The 20,489-nt window shown below is 37.8% G+C and overlaps 1 long non-coding RNA gene across 1 annotated transcript in view; it reads left to right on the top strand.

The window, feature by feature from the left end:
• Positions 1-20,489, top strand: part of LOC128660052 (uncharacterized) — an 86,765-nt gene that overhangs the window by 64,428 nt on the left and 1,848 nt on the right. The window contains exon 3 of the long non-coding RNA XR_008402504.1: positions 17,285-17,395. This is a non-coding gene — a long non-coding RNA (uncharacterized LOC128660052). The remainder of the gene's footprint in view (positions 1-17,284; positions 17,396-20,489) is intronic.

The raw sequence follows: 20,489 nt of genomic DNA, 5'->3' as shown, positions 1-20,489 counted from the left end.
CAGAAGTGGAGACATCTTATTTTCTGCCCTGATGTTGATGATCTTAGCAAACATTATCTAAGATCCATGAAGATTCCCACAGCGCAGCTGAAGGCAGTGTAAGAAAAATCTTCAGTGTCCCAACAGAAGGTGTGGTGAGCATAGCTCACATTGAACCCACGAAGCACATGTAATCTACGCACACGATCTACTGACCAGGTATTGTCTTTACCAGTATTGCCATGGAAGGCTGCCAGCATAAAAGAGAGACATAATACAAAAAAAAAGAGGTGGCCTAAGTCTGGTCTAAATTTATTCTCACATATAACACTTTCTATCCCTTACTTTGGGACATGGCTTGTGAACTGCACTGTCTCCTGCATTGTTTCAGTGAACTTTCCTGGGTTACTAATCTACCAATGTCCTAGGGGTTTGAAACATCATTGCAAAACACATAAAGTCGGTTTCTAGGAGATTTATTTGTGTTGAAGCAGCCAGCAGCAGAGAATCTAATAATAAGGGATAACCCACCTTAGCTGGCAATTTACTCCCTGTGTGCAAGGCATATATACGTTTTTCTGTTCCTTTTTTCTCTGGAAGACAGCTGGATGAACTTGCTGGCCATATAACATCGTTAGCTTGTTTGCTATAATAAGGACAGTGCCTACCTTCCAAGTTATATGTGTTATATATTCACTCCTTTTTCTTTTCCCCTTTTTTTCATGTGCTGTAGCAGTTAACTATAAAAGAAAGTAAACTTAAAAGGGGCAAAGCAACAAAATATTGGGATAAAATGCAATGGTTTACCTTGTATAGTCATTCACTATGTTTATTCTTGGCCTTCTTAATCTGATAGTAAGCACTCATAATCATTGAATAGACTACCTTAACTGGTACATTCGCTTAAGCATTTAGTAGTAGAATTTAGTATCAGATAAGTGGTAAAATGTTGTTTATAACATATTGAAATTGCTTTACTGTTAACTTAAGTCTATTTAAGCTCCGATATCTAAGACTGCTTTATTGTTGTTATATGAGTTAATAGTTATATAGGGCACTCTTGTAAAAGGAACCACTTGTTCACAATTTTCACGTAAGGTCAGCTGACCTCCGATAATTGCAATCTTATAACCAAAAAATAACAAAAAAGGGAAGAAAAAAAGCAAAAAAACACTTTTAGGTATTGGTAATAGACAATATACTTAGCACAAGAACACTACTCATTGTGTAACCAAATTTATCCACATTGATTTACTTTTATGTCACTGTATTGTCACTGTATTTTTGGTATTTTTTTTGTCATTCACATGGAGAAATTCATTACGAACTATAAAGCTCAATCACCAAATATGCCAGTTAAAATTAGAGACAGGAAAAATAGAGTGAGTATTGAAAACACAGGGAACACCCCTCCAATAGCTACTATTACAGATACTGCTATACTAGAACCGCAAGATATAGTTAAACAGATAGCTGAACTTATGCTACCTCAGTTTGATCAAATCAAAATGGATATAAGTAGACTGACTGTAGAAATTAAACAGTTTACGTTAAGATTAAATGAGGCAGAGCAGCGTATCTCTGATTTGGAGGACGCTAAGATAATACAGGAGCAAATAGTGAAAGATCAAGGTTTACATATAGCAAGTTTACAGTATAAGCTAAATGACTTAGAAGATTGTGCACAACGTAATAATGTCAGATTTTTGGGTATACCAGAGACAAATGAGTATCAAGACCTACTTAACCTTATCTCCTTAATAATACCGCAGAGACTAGGAATATCACCTAATGTACTACCATTAGCAGTTGAGAGGGCACATCGACTGGGTCCATTAAAAACACTACCAGATGGAACAATCCAGGCTAGGCCGATTATTGCCAGGTTCCTCAATTTTCAGGACAAGGTTAAGCTTATGCAATATTATAGACAGAAGGCCCCATTAATAATGGAAGGCAAATCTGTGTTAATGTTTCAAGACTTCTCAGCTGAGACATCTCAAAAACGAAGAGAAATTACTCCCTTATGTACAAAGCTAATACAGGCAGGCATAAAAGCCACGGTTATTTACCCCGCAAAAATTAAGATATTAACAGATGGTGAAAATAAGATTCTTAATACTCCTGAGGAAGTCAGGGAATTTACAAAGGTGAAAACCATCCCACTTTGAAATGATGATTTACAAAACTGTTTTAAATTACTACAGACATGTATACATGGATTATGAGAATAAGCTGCCTATGGAATGGGCTTCGGCTAAAGATTTTGATGCTTTTCAATATTTCTTTTATTTTTAAGGGACAGGGTTTGTTTGTTTTTTTGTTTTTTTTTCTCCCTCCCCCTCCTCCTCTTCCTCCTCTCTCCCACTTCCTCCTGCTTCTCTTCACTGACATTAATACCTAGAACTTTTACATATTTGGTAAGGTGGCTTGAACCTTGATGATATTTTTAAATGGTTCACATGGTTAATTTTGTCTCCTGGAATGTTGGGGGTATTACATCGCCGCAAAAACGCAAAAAAATCCTGGCACAGTTAAAAAGACACAAAACTGACATTGCTTTTCTACAAGAAACGCACCTGAATGAGACTGAATTAAGTAAACTTAAGTATGATTGGGTGGGAGAAGTGGTTGGTACTCCTTGTGTAAGCAGGAAAAAGGGAGTTGCACTCCTGTTTCACAAAAAACTTCAATATAAAACTTTAAGAAAGTATTTAGACCCAGAAGAAAGGTATCTTATTGTTCAACTTGAAATAGCAGGAGCAAAGCTCACACTGTGTAATGTATATGGCCCTAATAAAATAGACAAAGTCTTTTGGGCAAATCTACAGTACAAATTGATATCCAGTTTTTCAGATAACTTGATTGTTGCAGGTGATTTTAATCTAGCCAGGTATCCTACATTAGATAGATTAAAACCCTCATTAAATAGAAACAGTAAACAGGAAGTTAAATTACTTAGGAATTTTTGTAATTCATTATATCTAAAAGACATTTGGCGGGTGCAAAACCCAGATACGAGGAAATTTTCATGTGAGTCTCACTCACATCGTACAATGTCTAGGATAGATTATTTTTTAGTAAGTTAAAAAATGTTAAAGTTAGAGATGAAGTCTGAAATACAAGAAATAATCATATCAGACCACGCTATTATTACTTTGAATCTTAAAATAAATAGTTTACAAGAAAGCAGTTTTAATAGGTTTTTCTTCCCCAGATATCTCACCACAAATACCCAATTTAAGGCATGGCTAAGAATAAAATGGTTAGACTTTATTCAGACCAATTCAACACCAGAGGTCAAATTAGAAATTTTATGGGAGACTTTTAAAGCTGTGATAAGGGGTAAAATCAAAGCATACTTGGTAGTTCAAAAGCGTAAATACATGTCTAGAGATATTGAACTTGCTTCTCAGTTGCGTAATATATATAATTCTTACATTAGTGACCCCTCAAGGGTATTATGGACAGTCTACCAAAAAGTTAAAAAGGAAAGAGAAATATTCTTAGCGCAAAAGGTAGCACAAGATGATCTTAGGAAAAGGTACTTCTTCTTTAGACATGGAGGGAAAGCCGGGAAATTCCTAGTAAATCTAACCAATTTAAAAAAAGGAGGGATACAATTGGACCCATTAAGACCCTATCAGGCCGAATTACCAATATTAAAGAAATTCAAAATTATATATTTTTGTATTTTCAGGAAGTATATGCAGAGACTGCAGTAAATATGCAAATCAGAAATCACTTATGGGGAATAATACAGGTCCCAAGGTTAGAAAGGGCTAGATTAGATTAACTGAATTCGCATATTACAGTGTTAGAGGTAACAAATGCAATTAAAAAATTGACAGCAAACAAGGCCGCAGGGCCAGATCAACTTCCTACGGAGTTGTATAAGATCCTTTCTGAAGATATTGCACCCCTGTTAGCATCCTTATTTAATCAATACTTTATTGAGAATATTCCATGCTCAAAGTATTTTGCTGCATCTCTTATAGCTTTGATCCTTAAAAAAATAAAAATCCAGAAGAGATCAGCTCTTACAGACCGATTTCGCTATTAAATAGCGACTATAAAATACGGATGTCCATAATTGCTTATAGATTTAAATCCCTTGTCGACTCATTAATTCATAAAGATCAAGTAGGCTTTATGCCAGGCAGAAACTCTTTGCATAACTTACGTAAACTCCAGTTATACTTAATTTTTTTCAAAACCAATCAGATAAGGAATACACTACACTAGGACTAGACACAGCAATAGTCTCAATTGATGCAGAAAAGGCCTTCAACTCCATATGGGATCATTTGTTTACAGCACTAAGAAAGTATGGAGTCGAGGGTCCTTTTCTGTAATTCACTTGTTCAATATATAACTCATCTACGGCGGCTGTCATTGTGAATGACACTCTTTTGGATTATTTTCCCTTACATAAGGGATCAAGACAGGGTTGCCCATTGTCCCCCTATTTGTTTAGCTTGGCATTGGAACCCCTTGCTATACAGTTAAGGAAAGAACTGGATGGGATCAGGTTGGGCAAAAGGAGAATAACAACACTGCTATATGCTGATGACCTATTAGTATTAGTATCTAACACAAAAAAGAATATACCAGTCTTAACTCAAATATTACAAGACTTTGGGACCTTTGCAGGTTACAAAGTCAATTCCTTAAAATCAGAAATGTATTGGTTAAGTAAAAATAAGAATTCATTGCAATCCCCCCCCCTTTCAAAGAGGCAAAAGATTTTTTTGTTTATCTGGGCATTAAATTATCGATTAATTTAAAAAAATGGTATGATTTTAACTACCCTCCAATTTTCCTTAAAATAAAACATGACATGGAAAAGTGGGCAAAATTTAAGCGTACTTTAACCGGCAAAATTAACTTAATAAAAATGTTATTTCCTAAATTGCTCTATTTAATGCAAAATTTACCAATTCTTATAAAAAAAGCAGGAGCTCAATACATTTAAACAAGCATGTACACAATTTTTTGGGGGTAAGAAAAGAAGGGCAATATCATACAAGAAACTTACATTATTTAGAAGGGAAGGAGGACTTGCATTACCGAACATAGAGGTTTATAATCTAGTCTGTCCTGGGAAGGTAGCCATAGACTGGTTAACGGGAGCAGACTATTACGTAGTACTACCACTAGAAGAAATCTTAGTATATCCATTTTTTTTATGTGCACTTCTTCACACTCCTGTGGACAAATGCCCGTATAAAATTAGACGGTACCCTATTATTCAGTCGATAATTATGGCATGGCAAAAAATACTCAGACAGACATGAATGTGTCTTATTCTAAATATCTCCCTATTCAGGGAAACCCTAACTTTATTCCAGGCCTAGAATCTAAGATTTTAAAAAAATGGGTGCTGAAAGGAATTAAGATGGTTACACAAGTAATAGATAAAGAGTCAAGGGAGAGTAAAACCTTTATAAAAATTAAGCAGGAATTTGATGTAACAAATAGAGAATTCTTTGCCTTCCTACAAATAAGGCACTATATACAAGGAATCTCACAGAATAATATAGAGGCAGAGGAATGGAATAAATTAGAACCTGTGGTAACTCTTTTTAAGGCAGGTAGATACAGCATTTCAACTTCATATAAAATAATTATTGCTTCCTATGGCCATAATAATCTGCAAAGATTAGCAGATACCTGGCAGATTGCACCAGAAAGAATACAGGAAAGCTTTAATCTTATGGACAGAACAACAATTTCCTCCTCATGGAGGGAATCTCATACGAAAGTTATAGATAGAATTTATATTACACCCCTGGTGAAAGCCAGATGGGATAAAACACTGGCACGCTGTCATAAATGTAAAACCATAAATGCAGATCTAGACCATTGTTTTTGGAATTGCACTAATATTAAAAAAAATTTAGTACAAAATAACTAACTGGATTAATAAAATTAATCAAAGTAATATATATTTAAAATGCTTAAAAATACCCGTCAATTAAACTTGATAATTATTACGGGAAGACTTCTAATTTTGAAATACTGGAAATCCAATAAAGTTCCAAGTTTGAAGGAATTCATACAGAAGCTCAAAAATCAATTAATATTGGAACAAATGGATACCTCAGTAAATTCCGAATCTCAAATTAAACAATTTTTCTATAAATGGAAAAGTATAATTCTTAGCTTTCCTGAAGAAATACAGAAGCAAATAATCTCTCCATTTAGGGGCTCTATTTATATGGAAATGGCCATTGCAAATAGGGAATACCCTGATTAATAGGAAGTTGGAGGGGGTGAGGAGAGGATGGAGATGGGGAAGGGGTCTGTTTGTTCTTTCTTCCTTTTTTCTTTTCTTCTTTTATTTTTCTTTCCTTCGTCCTCGTTTGTTTGTTTTAGTTTATTAAGAAAATCACCATTTGGTATGCAAATGTATTTATTTATTTTTGAAATCACAAATATTGTTAATTAATGGCAATATTTAGATAGCAAATATATGTCTGTTAACTTTAAGTTAGAGTACTTAATATGTTGTTTATATTTGTAATGTCTGGCATAGTTCATTTTACAATGCCTAACATGTTTTTCTTATTGACGGCAATACTAGCATTATTTTGTTCTTTTCTTGCACAGATGTACATTGTGATCCTTCCAATAATGCCGTTGAATGTAATTGATTATTTATATCTCTAACTTTATGTAATTGCATACTGAAATGGTTAATAAATATATCATTTAAAAAAAAAAAAAAGAAAAATCTTCAGTGTGGAGAACAGTGTCTTGCTACAAGCAGCATTGAGATATGTTCAGTCTTTTGTTTCTGGGTAGACTTGATGCATCAGAACAGGCTGACATTTTGTCCCTATATGGGGAGGGGTAAGCAGAATACACTATATGATGAGATTTGGTGTACCTGGAATCCCTTTATACTGATTGCTAAAGTAGGTAAATATTCTTTGGCTTATTCAAGGGCTGGACGCTGGGACTTGCGGTTATAAGGACTGTTAAATCTCTGACCTGAAGGGGGAGAGTACAGTTTTATGATGTTTTTATTAAGAGGGCACAGGGCTAAATTTTCAGTCGACATGTTTGTGTTACTTGCGACCCATGCGGGTCTTATTCAGAGTAGAGTTACGCCCACGATGGGCGGGGCCTATTTTTGCGCGCTCAGGACGAGCAGTTTCATCCAGATCGCATAAGAGGCAGTATCTGGGGCTCCGGTGGGGCCTAAATTGTATCGGCCTTAGAAGGGTCTTTAAGGCTATTTGACAACAGCTGTGTGTTCCGGGGGCAGGTAGGCACCACAGCAGAGCGTTTAAAATTTAAAGGCGCAGTACAGTTTTTTGTTGCATTTTCATTTTTACCTATAATTTGAATCAGAGTTCAATATTTTAAGTAAAGAACGACTATTGTGATTATTGCTAGTCTGTTTAACATGTCTGACACTGAGGAAGAAACTACTTGTTCTATGTGTTTAGATGCCTCTGTGGAACCCCCTCTGACTTTTTTGTCCCTCGTGTACTGAGAGGGCCTTACAATGTAAAGCACAGATTTTATGTAAAGAAAATGTGCCTAAGGATGATTCTCCGTCTGAGGAGAATCAGGGTGAACCCGCCAAATTCTCCCCAAGCGTCACAACCTTTAACGCCCACCCAAGCAACGCCTGGTTCTTCTACCACGTCTAATTCATTTCCTCTGCAGGATATGGCTGCAGTTATGTCAACTACCCTTACAGAGGTATTATCTAAGTTGCCAGTGTTACAGGGTAAACGCAGCAGGGCAGAGGTCAATTTGAATACTGAGATGCTTTGTTAGCTATTTCCGATGTACCCTCACAGGGATCTGAAGTGGGGGTCAGGGAACTTCTGTCTGAGGGGGAACTTTCCAATTCAGGAAGTGCATTACCTCAGACGGACTCGGACGTCATGTCCTTTAGATTTAAGCTTGATCATCTCCGCCTGTTACTTTGGGAGGTTTTAGTGACTCTGGATGACTGTGACTCTATTGTGGTACCACCAGAGAAATTGTGTAAGATGAACAAATACTTAGAGGTACCTGCTTACACTGATGTTTTTCCGGTTCCTAAGAGAATCTCGGTGATTTTTAAGAGGGAATGGGACAGACCGGGTATCCGTTCTCACCCTCTCCTAATTTTAAGAAGATGTATCCCATATCTGACACTGTTCAGGACTCTTGGCAAACAGTCCCTAAGGTGGAAGGAGCTATATCTACCCTGGCTAAGCGTACAACTATCCCTATTGAGGACAGCTGTGCTTTTAAAGACCCTATGGATAAGAAATTGGAGGGTCTTCTAAAGAAATTGTTTATTCATCAGGGTTTCCTCTTACAACCAGCGGCCTGCATTGTACCAGTTACCACTGTGGCGGCCTTCTGGTTTGATGCTTTAGAAGAGTCTCTTAAGACTGAGACTCCTATAGAGGATATTTTAGATAGAATTAGGGCTCTTAAGATGGCTAATTCTTTTATTACAGATGCTGCCTTTCAGATTGCCAAGTTGGCGGCTAAGAATGCCGGATTTGCTGTTTTAGCGCGTAGAGCGTTATGGTTAAAATCCTGGTCTGCTGATGTGTCATCTAAATCAAAACTTTTGGCTATTCCTTTCAAGGGGAAAACCCTATTCGGGCCTGACTTGAAAGAGATTATTTCTGACATTACGGCAGGGAAGGGTCATCTCCTGCCTCAGGAGGGGTAAACAAAATAAGTTTTGTTCCTTTCGGAACTTTAAAGGAGTCCCCTCTTCTTCCTCTTCTTCTGCCAAGCAAGAAGGGAATTTTGCTTCGGTCAAGTCCGTCTGGAGACCCAACCAGGCTTGAAACAAGGGTAAACAACCCAAGAAGCCCGCTGCTGCTACCAAAACAGCATGAAGGGGCGGCCCCCGATCCGGGACCGGATCTAGTAGGGGGCAGACTTTCTCTCTTTGCCCAGGCTTGGGTAAGAGATGTTCAGGATCCTTGGACACTGGAGATCGTGTCCCAAGGGTATCAGCTGGAATTCAAAAGTTCTCTCCCAAGGGGGAGGTTTCTTCTGTCACGATTGTCTGCAGACCAGACAAAAAGAGAGGCGTTCTTACATTTTGTAAAAGACCTCTCTACTATGGGAGTAATTCATCCCGTTCCAAGACTGGAACAGGGACAGAGGTTTTACTTAAATCTATTTGTGGTCCCCAAAAAAGAGGGCACATTTCAAACCATTTTAGATCTAAAGAGTCTAAAAAAGTTTCTCAGAGTCCCATCCTTCAAAATGGAGACTATTCGAACAATTCTGCCATTGATCCAGGAGGGTCAATATATGACTACCGTGGACTTGAAGGATGCATACCTTCATATTCCTATCCACAAGGATCATCATCAGTTCCTAAGGTTTGCCTTCCTGGACATACATTTTCAGTTTGTGGCTCTGCCCTTTGGGTTGGCCACAGCACCCAGGATCTTCACGAAGGTTCTAGGGTCTCTCCTGGCGGTTCTCAGGCCGCAGGGTATTGCAGTGGCGCCTTATCTGGACAATATTCTGATCCAGGCGTCGTCTTGCCATCTGACAAAGTATCATACAGACATGGTGCTGTCCTTTCTGAGGACTCACGGGTGGAAGGTGAATCTACAAAAGAGTTCATTAATTCCACAGACCAAGGTTCCCTTCCTGGGAACTCTAATAGATTCCATATCCATAAAAATTTTCTTGACAGAGGTCAGAAAGTTAAGGATTCTGAATACATGCCGAGCCCTTCAGTACAATCCTCGGCCATCAGTGGAGAAAGGGTTATCAGCAACTTCCTTAAAGGGACAAATCTCTGCTTTGTCAATTTTACTACACAAACGTTTGGCAGATGTTCCAGACGTTCAGTCTTTTTGTCAGGCTTTAACCAGAATTAAGCCTGTGTTTAGACCAATTGCTCCACCCTAGAGTTTGAATTTAGTTCTTAATATTCTTCAAGAGGTTCCGTTTGAACCCATGCATTCCATAGATATTAAGTTGTTATCTTGGAAAGTTTTATTTTTGGTTGCTATTTCTTCTGCTCGTAGAGTTTCGGAGCTTTCAGCATTACAATGTGATTCACCTTATCTTATCTTCCATTCTGATAAGGTGGTTTTACGTACCAGACCTGGTTTCCTTCCTAAGGTTGTTTCTAATAAGAATATTAATCAGGAAATTGTTGTTCCTTCATTATGTCCTAACCCTTCTTCTAAGAAGGAGTGTATGTTGCATAACTTGGACGTGGTCCGTGCCCTGAAGTTTTACTTGCAGGCGACTAAGGATTTTCGTCAATCATCTGCATTATTCATTGTTTTTTCTGGAAAACGTAGGGGTCAGAAAGCTGTGGCTACCTCTCTTTCTTTTTGGCTGAAGAGTATCATCCGTCTGGCGTATGAGACTGCTTGACAGCAGCCTCCTGAAAGAATTACGGCTCATTCTACTAGTGCTGTGGCTTCCTCATGGGCATTTAAAAACGATGCTTCTGTTTAACAGATTTGCAAGGCTGCAACTTGGTCATCTCTTCACACTTTTTCCAAATTTTATAAATTTGATATTTTTACTTCTTCTGAGGCTAGTTTTGGGAGAAAGGTTCTTCAGGCAGTGGTTCCTTCCATTTAGGTCCCTGTCTTGTCCCTCCCTTTCATCCGTGTCCTATAGTTTTGGTATTGTATCCCATAAGTAAGGATGAAATCCGTGGACTCTTCATATCTTGTAGAAGAAAAGGAAATTTATGCTTACCTGATAAATTTATTTCTTCTACGATATGACGAGTCCACGGCCCACCCTGTCATTTTTTAAGACAGGTATATAATTTATGTTTTAGTTAAACTTCAGTCACCTCTGCACCTTTGGCTTTTCCTTTCTCTTCCTAACTTCGGTTGAATGACTGGAGGTGGAGGGAAGGGAGGAGCTATATATACAGCTCTGCTGTGGTGCTCTTTGCCACTTCCTGCTGGCAGGAGGTTAATATCCCATAAGTAAGGATGAAATCCGTGGACTTGTCATATCGTAGAAGAAATAAATTTATCAGGTCTTTTGTATTATTTATATATATATATATATATATATATATATATATATATATATATATATATATATATATATATATATATAAAATGTCATTTACCTGTACCCTGACATGGTACAGGGGCAGAACTACATTTATCAGAAAACAATCTATTGCTCTTTTAACTTTCATAGTATGTTTTATTGCATTGCATTTTTATTATGCATCTGTTTTGTAATTCTATATGTTATGGTCCTTTTTAAATGGACTGAACTTATCAAAAAAATCTCATTGTTATTACTAGGGCTGCAACTAACGATTATTTTCATAATCGATTAATCGGCCGATTATTTTTTCGATTAATCGACTAATAGGATAAAAATTAAAAAAATATTTTTTTCCCTGTATTTAAAATCATATCAAAGCTATTTTGCCTTCAGCAGAGAAGAGACGCTTAGTTGGTGTTGAGATGCATAAGTAGGGTTTTGCCAATTTCACCAAGGTGGGATTATTTATCTTTGTTAGCTCCACAAATGCAAGTGGCCTCTTAACAAAGTAAGTTCTAACATAAAAATATCTTGAATATATATATATATATATATATATATATATATATATATATATATATGCAATGGTAAACAATCAGCTACAAGGTTAGGGAAAAAATATCTAGTCTGCTCTTAAAATAACATATATATAATTAGAGGTTGAATTTTGTACATTAATTAATTAAAAATATTTTTTAAAAAAAGCCTTGCATATTTATCTATACCGTACCTAAAATCAGCAATAGCAAGCGATCCGCTAATAATTGTGCACACAGATAATAGTGCAAATCAATTCAAATAACTCCCTTCAATCTAGGGCTAGGTGTAAATAATAAGCTGTGCACTATATCATACAATGCATAGTCCCAAATCACCGGATTTTTTATAAACAATCCAAATGATGACTGCTATTATTTCCGGGTTGCACATAAGCCAAAAGTATTTGTAAACTTAAAAAGAAACTTTTAGGCCTAGATTTAGAGTTCGGCGGTAGCCGTCAAAACCAGCGTTAGAGGCTCCTAACGCTGGTTTTGGCCGCCCGCTGGTATTTGGAGTCAGTGATTAAAGGGTCTAACGCTCACTTTTCAGCCGCGACTTTTCCATACCGCAGATCCCCCTACGCCATTTGCGTAGCCTATCTTTTCAATGGGATCTTCCTAACGCCGGTATTTAGAGTCGTTTCTGCAGTGAGCGTTAGAGCTCTAACGACAAGATTCCAGCCGCCTGAAAATAGCAGGAGTTAAGAGCTTTCTGGCTAACGCCGGTTTATAAAGCTCTTAACTACTGTACCCTAAAGTACACTAACACCCATAAACTACCTATGTACCCCTAAACCGAGGTCCCCCCACATCGCCGCCACTCGATTAAAATTTTTAACCCCTAATCTGCCGACCGCCACCTACGTTATACTTATGTACCCCTAATCTGCTGCCCCTAACACCGCCGACCCCTGTATTATATCTATTAACCCCTAACTTGCCCCCCACAACGTCGCCGCAAGCTACTTAAAATAATTAACCCCTAATCTTCCGACCGCAAATCGCCGCCACCTACGTTATCCCTATGTACCCCTAATCTGCTACCCCTAACATCGCCGACCCCTATGTTATATTTATTAACCCCTAATCTGCCCCCCTCAACGTCGCCGACACCTACCTACACTTATTAACCCCTAATCTGCCGAGCGGACCTGAGCGCTACTATAATAAAGTTATTAACCCCTAATCCGCCTCACTAACCCTATCATAAATAGTATTAACCCCTAATCTGCCCTCCCTAACATCGCCGACACCTACCTTCAATTATTAACCCCTAATCTGCCGACCGGAGCTCACCGCTATTCTAATAAATGTATTAACCCCTAAAGCTAAGTCTAACCCTAACACTAACACCCCCCTAAGTTAAATATAATTTTTATCTAACGAAATAAATTAACTCTTATTAAATAAATAATTCCTATTTAAAGCTAAATACTTACCTGTAAAATACATCCTAATATAGCTACAATATAAATTATAATTATATTATAGCTATTTTAGGATTAATATTTATTTTACAGGCAACTTTGTAATTATTTTAACCAGGTACAATAGCTATTAAATAGTTAAGAACTATTTAATAGTTACCTAGTTAAAATAATAACAAATTTACCTGTAAAATAAATCCTAACCTAAGATATAATTAAACCTAACACTACCCTATCAATAAAATAATTAAATAAACTACCTACAATTACCTACAATTAACCTAACACTACACTATCAATAAATTAATTAAACACAATTGCTACAAATAAATACAATTAAATAAACTATCTAAAGTAAAAAAAATAAAAAAGAACTAAGTTACAGAAAATAATAAAATATTTACAAACATAAGAAAAATATTACAACAATTTTAAACTAATTACACCTACTCTAAGCCCCCTAATAAAATAACAAAGCCCCCCAAAATAAAAAATTCCCTACCCTATTCTAAAATACAAATATTACAAGCTCTTTTACCTTACCAGCCCTGAACAGGGCCCTTTGCGGGGCATGCCCCAAGAATTTCAGCTCTTTTGCCTGTAAAAAAAAACATACAATACCCCCCCCCCAACATTACAACCCACCACCCACATACCCCTAATCTAACCCAAACCCCCCTTAAATAAACCTAACACTAATCCCCTGAAGATCTTCCTACCTTGTCTTCACCATACCAGGTTCACCGATCCGTCCTGGCTCCAAGATCTTCATCCAACCCAAGCGGGGGTTGGCGATCCATAATCCGGTGCTCCAAAGTCTTCCTCCTATCCGGCAAGAAGAGGACATCCGGACCGGCAAACATCTTCTCCAAGCGGCATCTTCTATCTTCTTCCATCCGATGACGACCGGCTCCATCTTGAAGACCTCCAGCGCGGATCCATCCTCTTCTTCCGACGACTAGACGACGAATGACGGTTCCTTTAAGGGACGTCATCCAAGATGGCGTCCCTCGAATTCCGATTGGCTGATAGGATTCTATCAGCCAATCGGAATTAAGGTAGGAATTTTCTGATTGGCTGATGGAATCAGCCAATCAGAATATAGTTCAATCCGATTGGCTGATCCAATCAGCCAATCAGATTGAGCTCGCATTCTATTGGCTGATCGGAACAGCCAATAGAATGCGAGCTCAATCTGATTGGCTGATTGGATCAGCCAATCGGATTGAACTATATTCTGATTGGCTGATTCCATCAGCCAATCAGAAAATTCCTACCTTAATTCCGATTGGCTGATAGAATCCTATCAGCCAATCGGAATTCGAGGGACGCCATCTTGGATGACGTCCCTTAAAGGAACCGTCATTCGTCGTCTAGTCGTCGGAAGAAGAGGATGGATCCGCGCTGGAGGTCTTCAAGATGGAGCCGGTCGTCATCGGATGGAAGAAGATAGAAGATGCCGCTTGGAGAAGATGTTTGCCGGTCCGGATGTCCTCTTCTTGCCGGATAGGAGGAAGACTTTGGAGCACCGGATTATGGATCGCCAACCTCCGCTTGGGTTGGATGAAGATCTTGGAGCCAGGACGGATCGGTGAACCTGGTATGGTGAAGACAAGGTAGGAAGATCTTCAGGGGATTAGTGTTAGGTTTATTTAAGGGGGGTTTGGGTTAGATTAGGGGTATGTGGGTGGTGGGTTGTAATGTTGGGGGGGGGGTATTGTATTTTTTTTTTTACAGGCAAAAGAGCTGAAATTCTTGGGGCATGCCCCGCAAAGGGCCCTGTTCAGGGCTGGTAAGGTAAAAGAGCTTGTAATATTTGTATTTTAGAATAGGGTAGGGAATTTTTTATTTTGGGGGGCTTTGTTATTTTATTAGGGGTCTTAGAGTAGGTGTAATTAGTTTAAAATTGTTGTAATATTTTTCTTATGTTTGTAAATATTTTATTATTTTCTGTAACTTAGTTCTTTTTTATTTTTTGTACTTTAGATAGTTTATTTAATTGTATTTATTTGTAGCAATTGTGTTTAATTAATTTATTGATAGTGTAGTGTTAGGTTAATTGTAGGTAATTGTAGGTAGTTTATTTAATTATTTTATTGATAGGGTAGTGTTAGGTTTAATTATATCTTAGGTTAGGATTTATTTTACAGGTAAATTTGTTATTATTTTAACTAGGTAACTATTAAATAGTTCTTAACTATTTAATAGCTATTGTACCTGGTTAAAATAATTACAAAGTTGCCTGTAAAATAAATATTAATCCTAAAATAGCTATAATATAATTATAATTTATATTGTAGCTATATTAGGATTTATTTTACAGGTAAGTATTTAGCTTTAAATAGGAATCATTTATTTAATAAGAGTTAATTTATTTCGTTAGATAAAAATTATATTTAACTTAGGGGGGTGTTAGTGTTAGGGTTAGACTTAGCTTTAGGGGTTAATACATTTATTAGAATAGCGGTGAGCTCCGGTCGGCAGATTAGGGGTTAATAATTGAAGGTAGGTGTCGGCGATGTTAGGGAGGGCAGATTAGGGGTTAATACTATTTATGATAGGGTTAGTGAGGCGGATTAGGGGTTAATAACTTTATTATAGTAGCGCTCAGGTCCGCTCGGCAGATTAGGGGTTAATAAGTGTAGGCAGGTGTCGGCAACGTTGTGGGGGGCAGATTAGGGGTTAATAAATATAACATAGGGGTCGGCGATGTTAGGGCAGCAGATTAGGGGTACATAGGGATAACGTAGGTGGCGGCGGTTTACGGAGCGGCAGATTAGGGGTTAAAAGTGTAATGCAGGGGTCAGCGATAGCGGGGGCGGCAGATTAGGGGTTAATAAGTGTAAGGTTAGGGGTGTTTAGACTCGGGGTACATGTTAGAGTGTTAGGTGCAGACGTAGGAAGTGTTTCCCCATAGGAAACAATGGGGCTGCGTTAAGAGCTGAACGCTGCTTTTTTGCAGGTGTTAGGTTTTTTTTCAGCTCAAACTGCCCCATTGTTTCCTATGGGAGAATCGTGCACGAGCACGTTTTTGATGCCGGCCGCGTCCGTAAGCAACTCTGGTATCGAGAGTTGCATTTGCGGTAAATATGCTCTACGCTCCTTTTTTGGAGCCTAACGCAGCATTTGTTTGAACTCTCGATACCAGAGTTAAATTTATGGTGCGGCCAGAAAAAAACCCGCGGAGCGTTAACAGCCCTTTTACCGCCGAACTCCAAATCTAGGCCTTACTGTCCATAAAAAGTGAAAAGTAAATGTCTGTAGACATCCTTTAGACTAAGGACATAACCATGGAGTGAAGCAGCTGGTGCTGTGTGCAAACCAACTAATCGATTATGAGATTCATTGACAACTATTTTCATAATAGATTATTTTTGATTATATCGATTAGTTGTTGCAGCTCTAGTTATTACTCTATGTAAACACAAACACTTCCTATATCTAAGATAGCAATTGAAATACACATTTTAGTGCCTATCTCTCTCATACCCAATTGCAGTGTGATTTAAGACAACACAGTATTGACCAAGAGAATTTAAAGGATGGGGGTAGAGCACATGACAAATACAAAATGTCTGACAGTGAGAGTTAGTAGTAAGTAAAATACCCATACTGCAGTATCCAATTTAACTTATATTTAAACAAATTATATTTAACATTTATTTCAGGAGAAAATATTGTTTCATAGATCATCCCTTTATTTACTATTCCCTAGTTTTGCATAACCAACACTGTTATAGAAATATACTTTTTACCTCTGTAATTACCTTGTATCTAAGTTTCTGCAGACTGCCTCCTTATCTCAGATCTTTTGACAGACTTGCATTTCAGGCAGTTTGTGCTGACTCTTAAATACCTCCACGTGCATGAGCACAATGTTATTTTTATGAAACACATGAACTAACACCCTCTAGCGGTGAAAAATGTCAAATGCATTTAGATAAGAGGCAGCCTTCTAGGGCTTAGAAATTAGCATAGGAGCCTCCTAGGATTAGCTTTCAACTAAGAATACCAAGAGAACAAAGCAAATTTGATGATAAAAGTAAATTAGAAAGTTGTTTAAAATTACATGCCCTATCTGAATCATGAAAGATTAATTTGGACTTTAATATCTCTTTAAGGGGCAATTATAACACACACAGTGTTAACTCTACTAAATGCTTGTGGTGAATCAATAGAACATATGTAATAACCTAATCAGCTGATCTGTATCGCATGAATTGTTATGTGTGCCTTTAATTATACCATACGTACAGTTAATCAGAACCATTATTTATTATTATCTGTCTAAACCATTTAATATATTTTTTACAGACACGGCCAGAGCACTGAGAGAGGTATTGATGTAACTGGAGTGAATAAGGGAACCTTCTTCCTGAGCACAGACATTGGAGCCTCTTATCAGCATGAACTCATATGTGTTAGGTGAGTAAAATAGATAGTATTCTGACTTTAATTACTGGGAAAATAGAATAAATAATTCATTAAACAAATATAAACTATTATATTTATATCTGCATCTTTTAAGTACATTTTGTGACATTATAAAGAAAGAGCAACCCCCATTGGGATGAGGGTCAGGGCAAAATGTAAAAGAAAAAATAACATTCAGACAAAATATTCAATTTTCTCATATAGCAGTTTTAGGAATGGGGAAAAATGCAAACAGCATAGCCCTCTGAGCATAAAGAAGGCAAGAGGCACATAGGACGTGGGGTAAAATAAAACCAATTTTTTTGGCACCAAGTATGGCGCATAATGAAGTAGAAACATTTTTTTTTTGGCTCCAACAAACATCAGGAAATGACGTCATGACCGACGCAACTTCATGCCAAACAACCTGGCGTCAACAAAGACGCAGGAAATTACGAACTTGCGTCATCATAGACAGACATTCGTGCCAAGAATAACACAATAAATTAACACATTTTGCGACCTCACGAGCCTAATTTTGCCCTCGAAATTAAAGAGAAACAAGTCCATTTGAAAAAGAGACTATACCCCAGGTAAGAACATTAACTTCCTAAAACATGATTCCCATACTGAAACTGATAGTTTGCAAAGGGAAATATACATAGACCTGACTCATGGCAAATAGAAGTAACATACATATATTTGAAACTTTATATTAAGGGGGCGGAGTTAACAGCTGAAGAGGAAAGACGTGTGTTAAGAGAGCTCCTGACTTTTTCTAATCTTTTTAGGGTCTAATCCTTTGAATATTAAGATATCTGTGACTCACCAATACAATATTTTCTACTACTACCAGTCTGGAGTCTTAGTTATGCAACAGACCCGCAGCTTGACCTAAACTCTCTTTATAGACCACGAGGCTAATCTTGAGGCCTAGACTACTGAAGCCTTCAGCTCTAGCATTTGAGAAGGGGCCATCTAAGTGGTGCACGTAAGCTGATCTGACATACAACAATCCTAACCTCAAAATGGAAGCTGCTGTCAGAGCGATACATATCATATTCTCAGAATTCGAAGCATTGCTCCTACAAGAACTGGATTTCCTTATCGCAGATAGTCCGCACTGATCGTGCCATGATCTCGGAGGTAACAGAGGACGCAAGCCCTACGGTCGGTACTAACAATAAGCAGCAGCCGCCGGACTATATACTTACCCCAGATGATCTTAGGGACTTGTCGCTTGAGCCTGGCAGTGAGGTGAAAGTCGGTCCTCTCACTTTAGTCTACCAACAGAGAGAGAGGGCTGAGGCCCAGAAACGGAACTATCCTCCTTTGTGGAACCGCTGGCTATGTCTGCTGAGGGCGGCTGAAGAAGTGACAGACACCGGAGCAGGTACTTGTGACAAGATATGCGGAGAGGACCATTATGCATCGACAGCTGGAGTACTGCAGAGATGGGTAAAGTCGACAGGTTTGTTTGGCGAACCGAAGTGCTGTGGGGATCAGATTGTATCCTGGCTAGCCTTGGAGATAGAGCAGCTGCTTTACACTGAACCATTTCTTGTCGACAGTTTGGGAGCTTGGGACAGAAGTCATGATGCGATAAGGAGATATATCCTGGCTTCAGTTGTAGTTGTGTTCCCTGAAAAGGACAAACATGCGGTATGGAAGGTATTAATAGTAATGTGGTTACAACAAACTGCCCGAAAAGATGGAGTGGGTTAAAATGCTAAGCCCCTCGCAGAGACTATGTGGATTAATGTGACAAAACTCTTAGCTATGGACTGTTAATAGGTTATTCGGCAGTTGTATTGTAAGTTAAACATGTTAAGTAGCATTTTAAATTCTGTTTTGCTAGCTAGCAATTTATAATATGTACTCAGTTTTCCATCCTGATTTGACTGGAGCTATTGGAATCAAGTTATGGAGCCTAGCAATAAGTAATAATGAGTCTAATGTCATTTATATTGCAATTATAAGTCAGAGGATAAGTCAAGAAATTTTTGTCTAAGCAGTCTAGTGTCCTATATGCGCATTGAGGAGTAATTAACGTTGAGGTGATGACAAGTTTTGTCTCCTTACTACAGTATACCATATGATGTTTCCTATAATGCCTTATTGTCTTACTATATTATTGAGGACACTTTTTTATACTGTTGATGTTAGTGTTGCGTGTTAGAGTGTGTAACTATATCTTCCTCTCCATTACCCTACTTACTTTGCAGTTGATTGAAACTATCTACCCAGTAACATATTTCTAATATGTCTCTCTATCTGCCCTCTCCCATTCAAACCCTTGACCTATACCAAGTGGCATGCCTCCAGCGGCTGGAGCGGCATGTCTACATAATTTATTTTTTATTTGCAGGAATGCATGTAACCGAGCTCTCATTGCATCAAGACCATAAGGAGAGGTCTGATCTATATACATACATATAGGGATATATATAGTGAGGTACATATTATCCAGGGGCAATCACAATTACTTTCTCCTTTTTGAGTAGATTTAGTTTACACACACGCAAGTTTAGTTCCTAAAATTTAGTACCAGGCTCCCCCCTGTATATAGCCCCCCACAGGGGATCTCTTGTATAGGCTTAAGGCCTTTGATTTAATTAAATGTAGCAACATGCTCTTAACTTTTATCTTTCTATAGTACTATACAAATCATACTGTTTGCTCCATAAAAGCTACCTAAACTACATTCATAAATAATCTCCTATTTTTATATAAGTCCCTGTGCTGTATAGCTCTCAAATGTTAGTATTCTATCCCTATAACCTACTCTACATATTGGTTTTAATATATTCTGGAGACCCTAAAAGAGTCAGGATATATTATTACATTATTAATATCTGTGAGCCATGCTATATGTCTAGACTCAGATTCCACTGTAACGCCTACTATTGACATTGCATATTTCCTGTTGGTGATTTATCTCAAAGTTTAATATGTTAGGCTATATATTACTCATACATTTATTGGACACAAAACTCTTACTTTATTTGATCTAGTTCTTAGTAATTCAACCTCCACAACATTTATATTTGATCAGTTTACCCCATCCCTCCCTCCCCCCCCATATACTCCAATGAGCTCACATCGT

The sequence above is a fragment of the Bombina bombina genome, chromosome 5 (genome assembly GCF_027579735.1).
Source record: "Bombina bombina isolate aBomBom1 chromosome 5, aBomBom1.pri, whole genome shotgun sequence".
Taxonomy (NCBI): Eukaryota; Metazoa; Chordata; class Amphibia; order Anura; family Bombinatoridae; genus Bombina; species Bombina bombina.
This window is presented reverse-complemented; position numbering and strand designations above follow the sequence as displayed.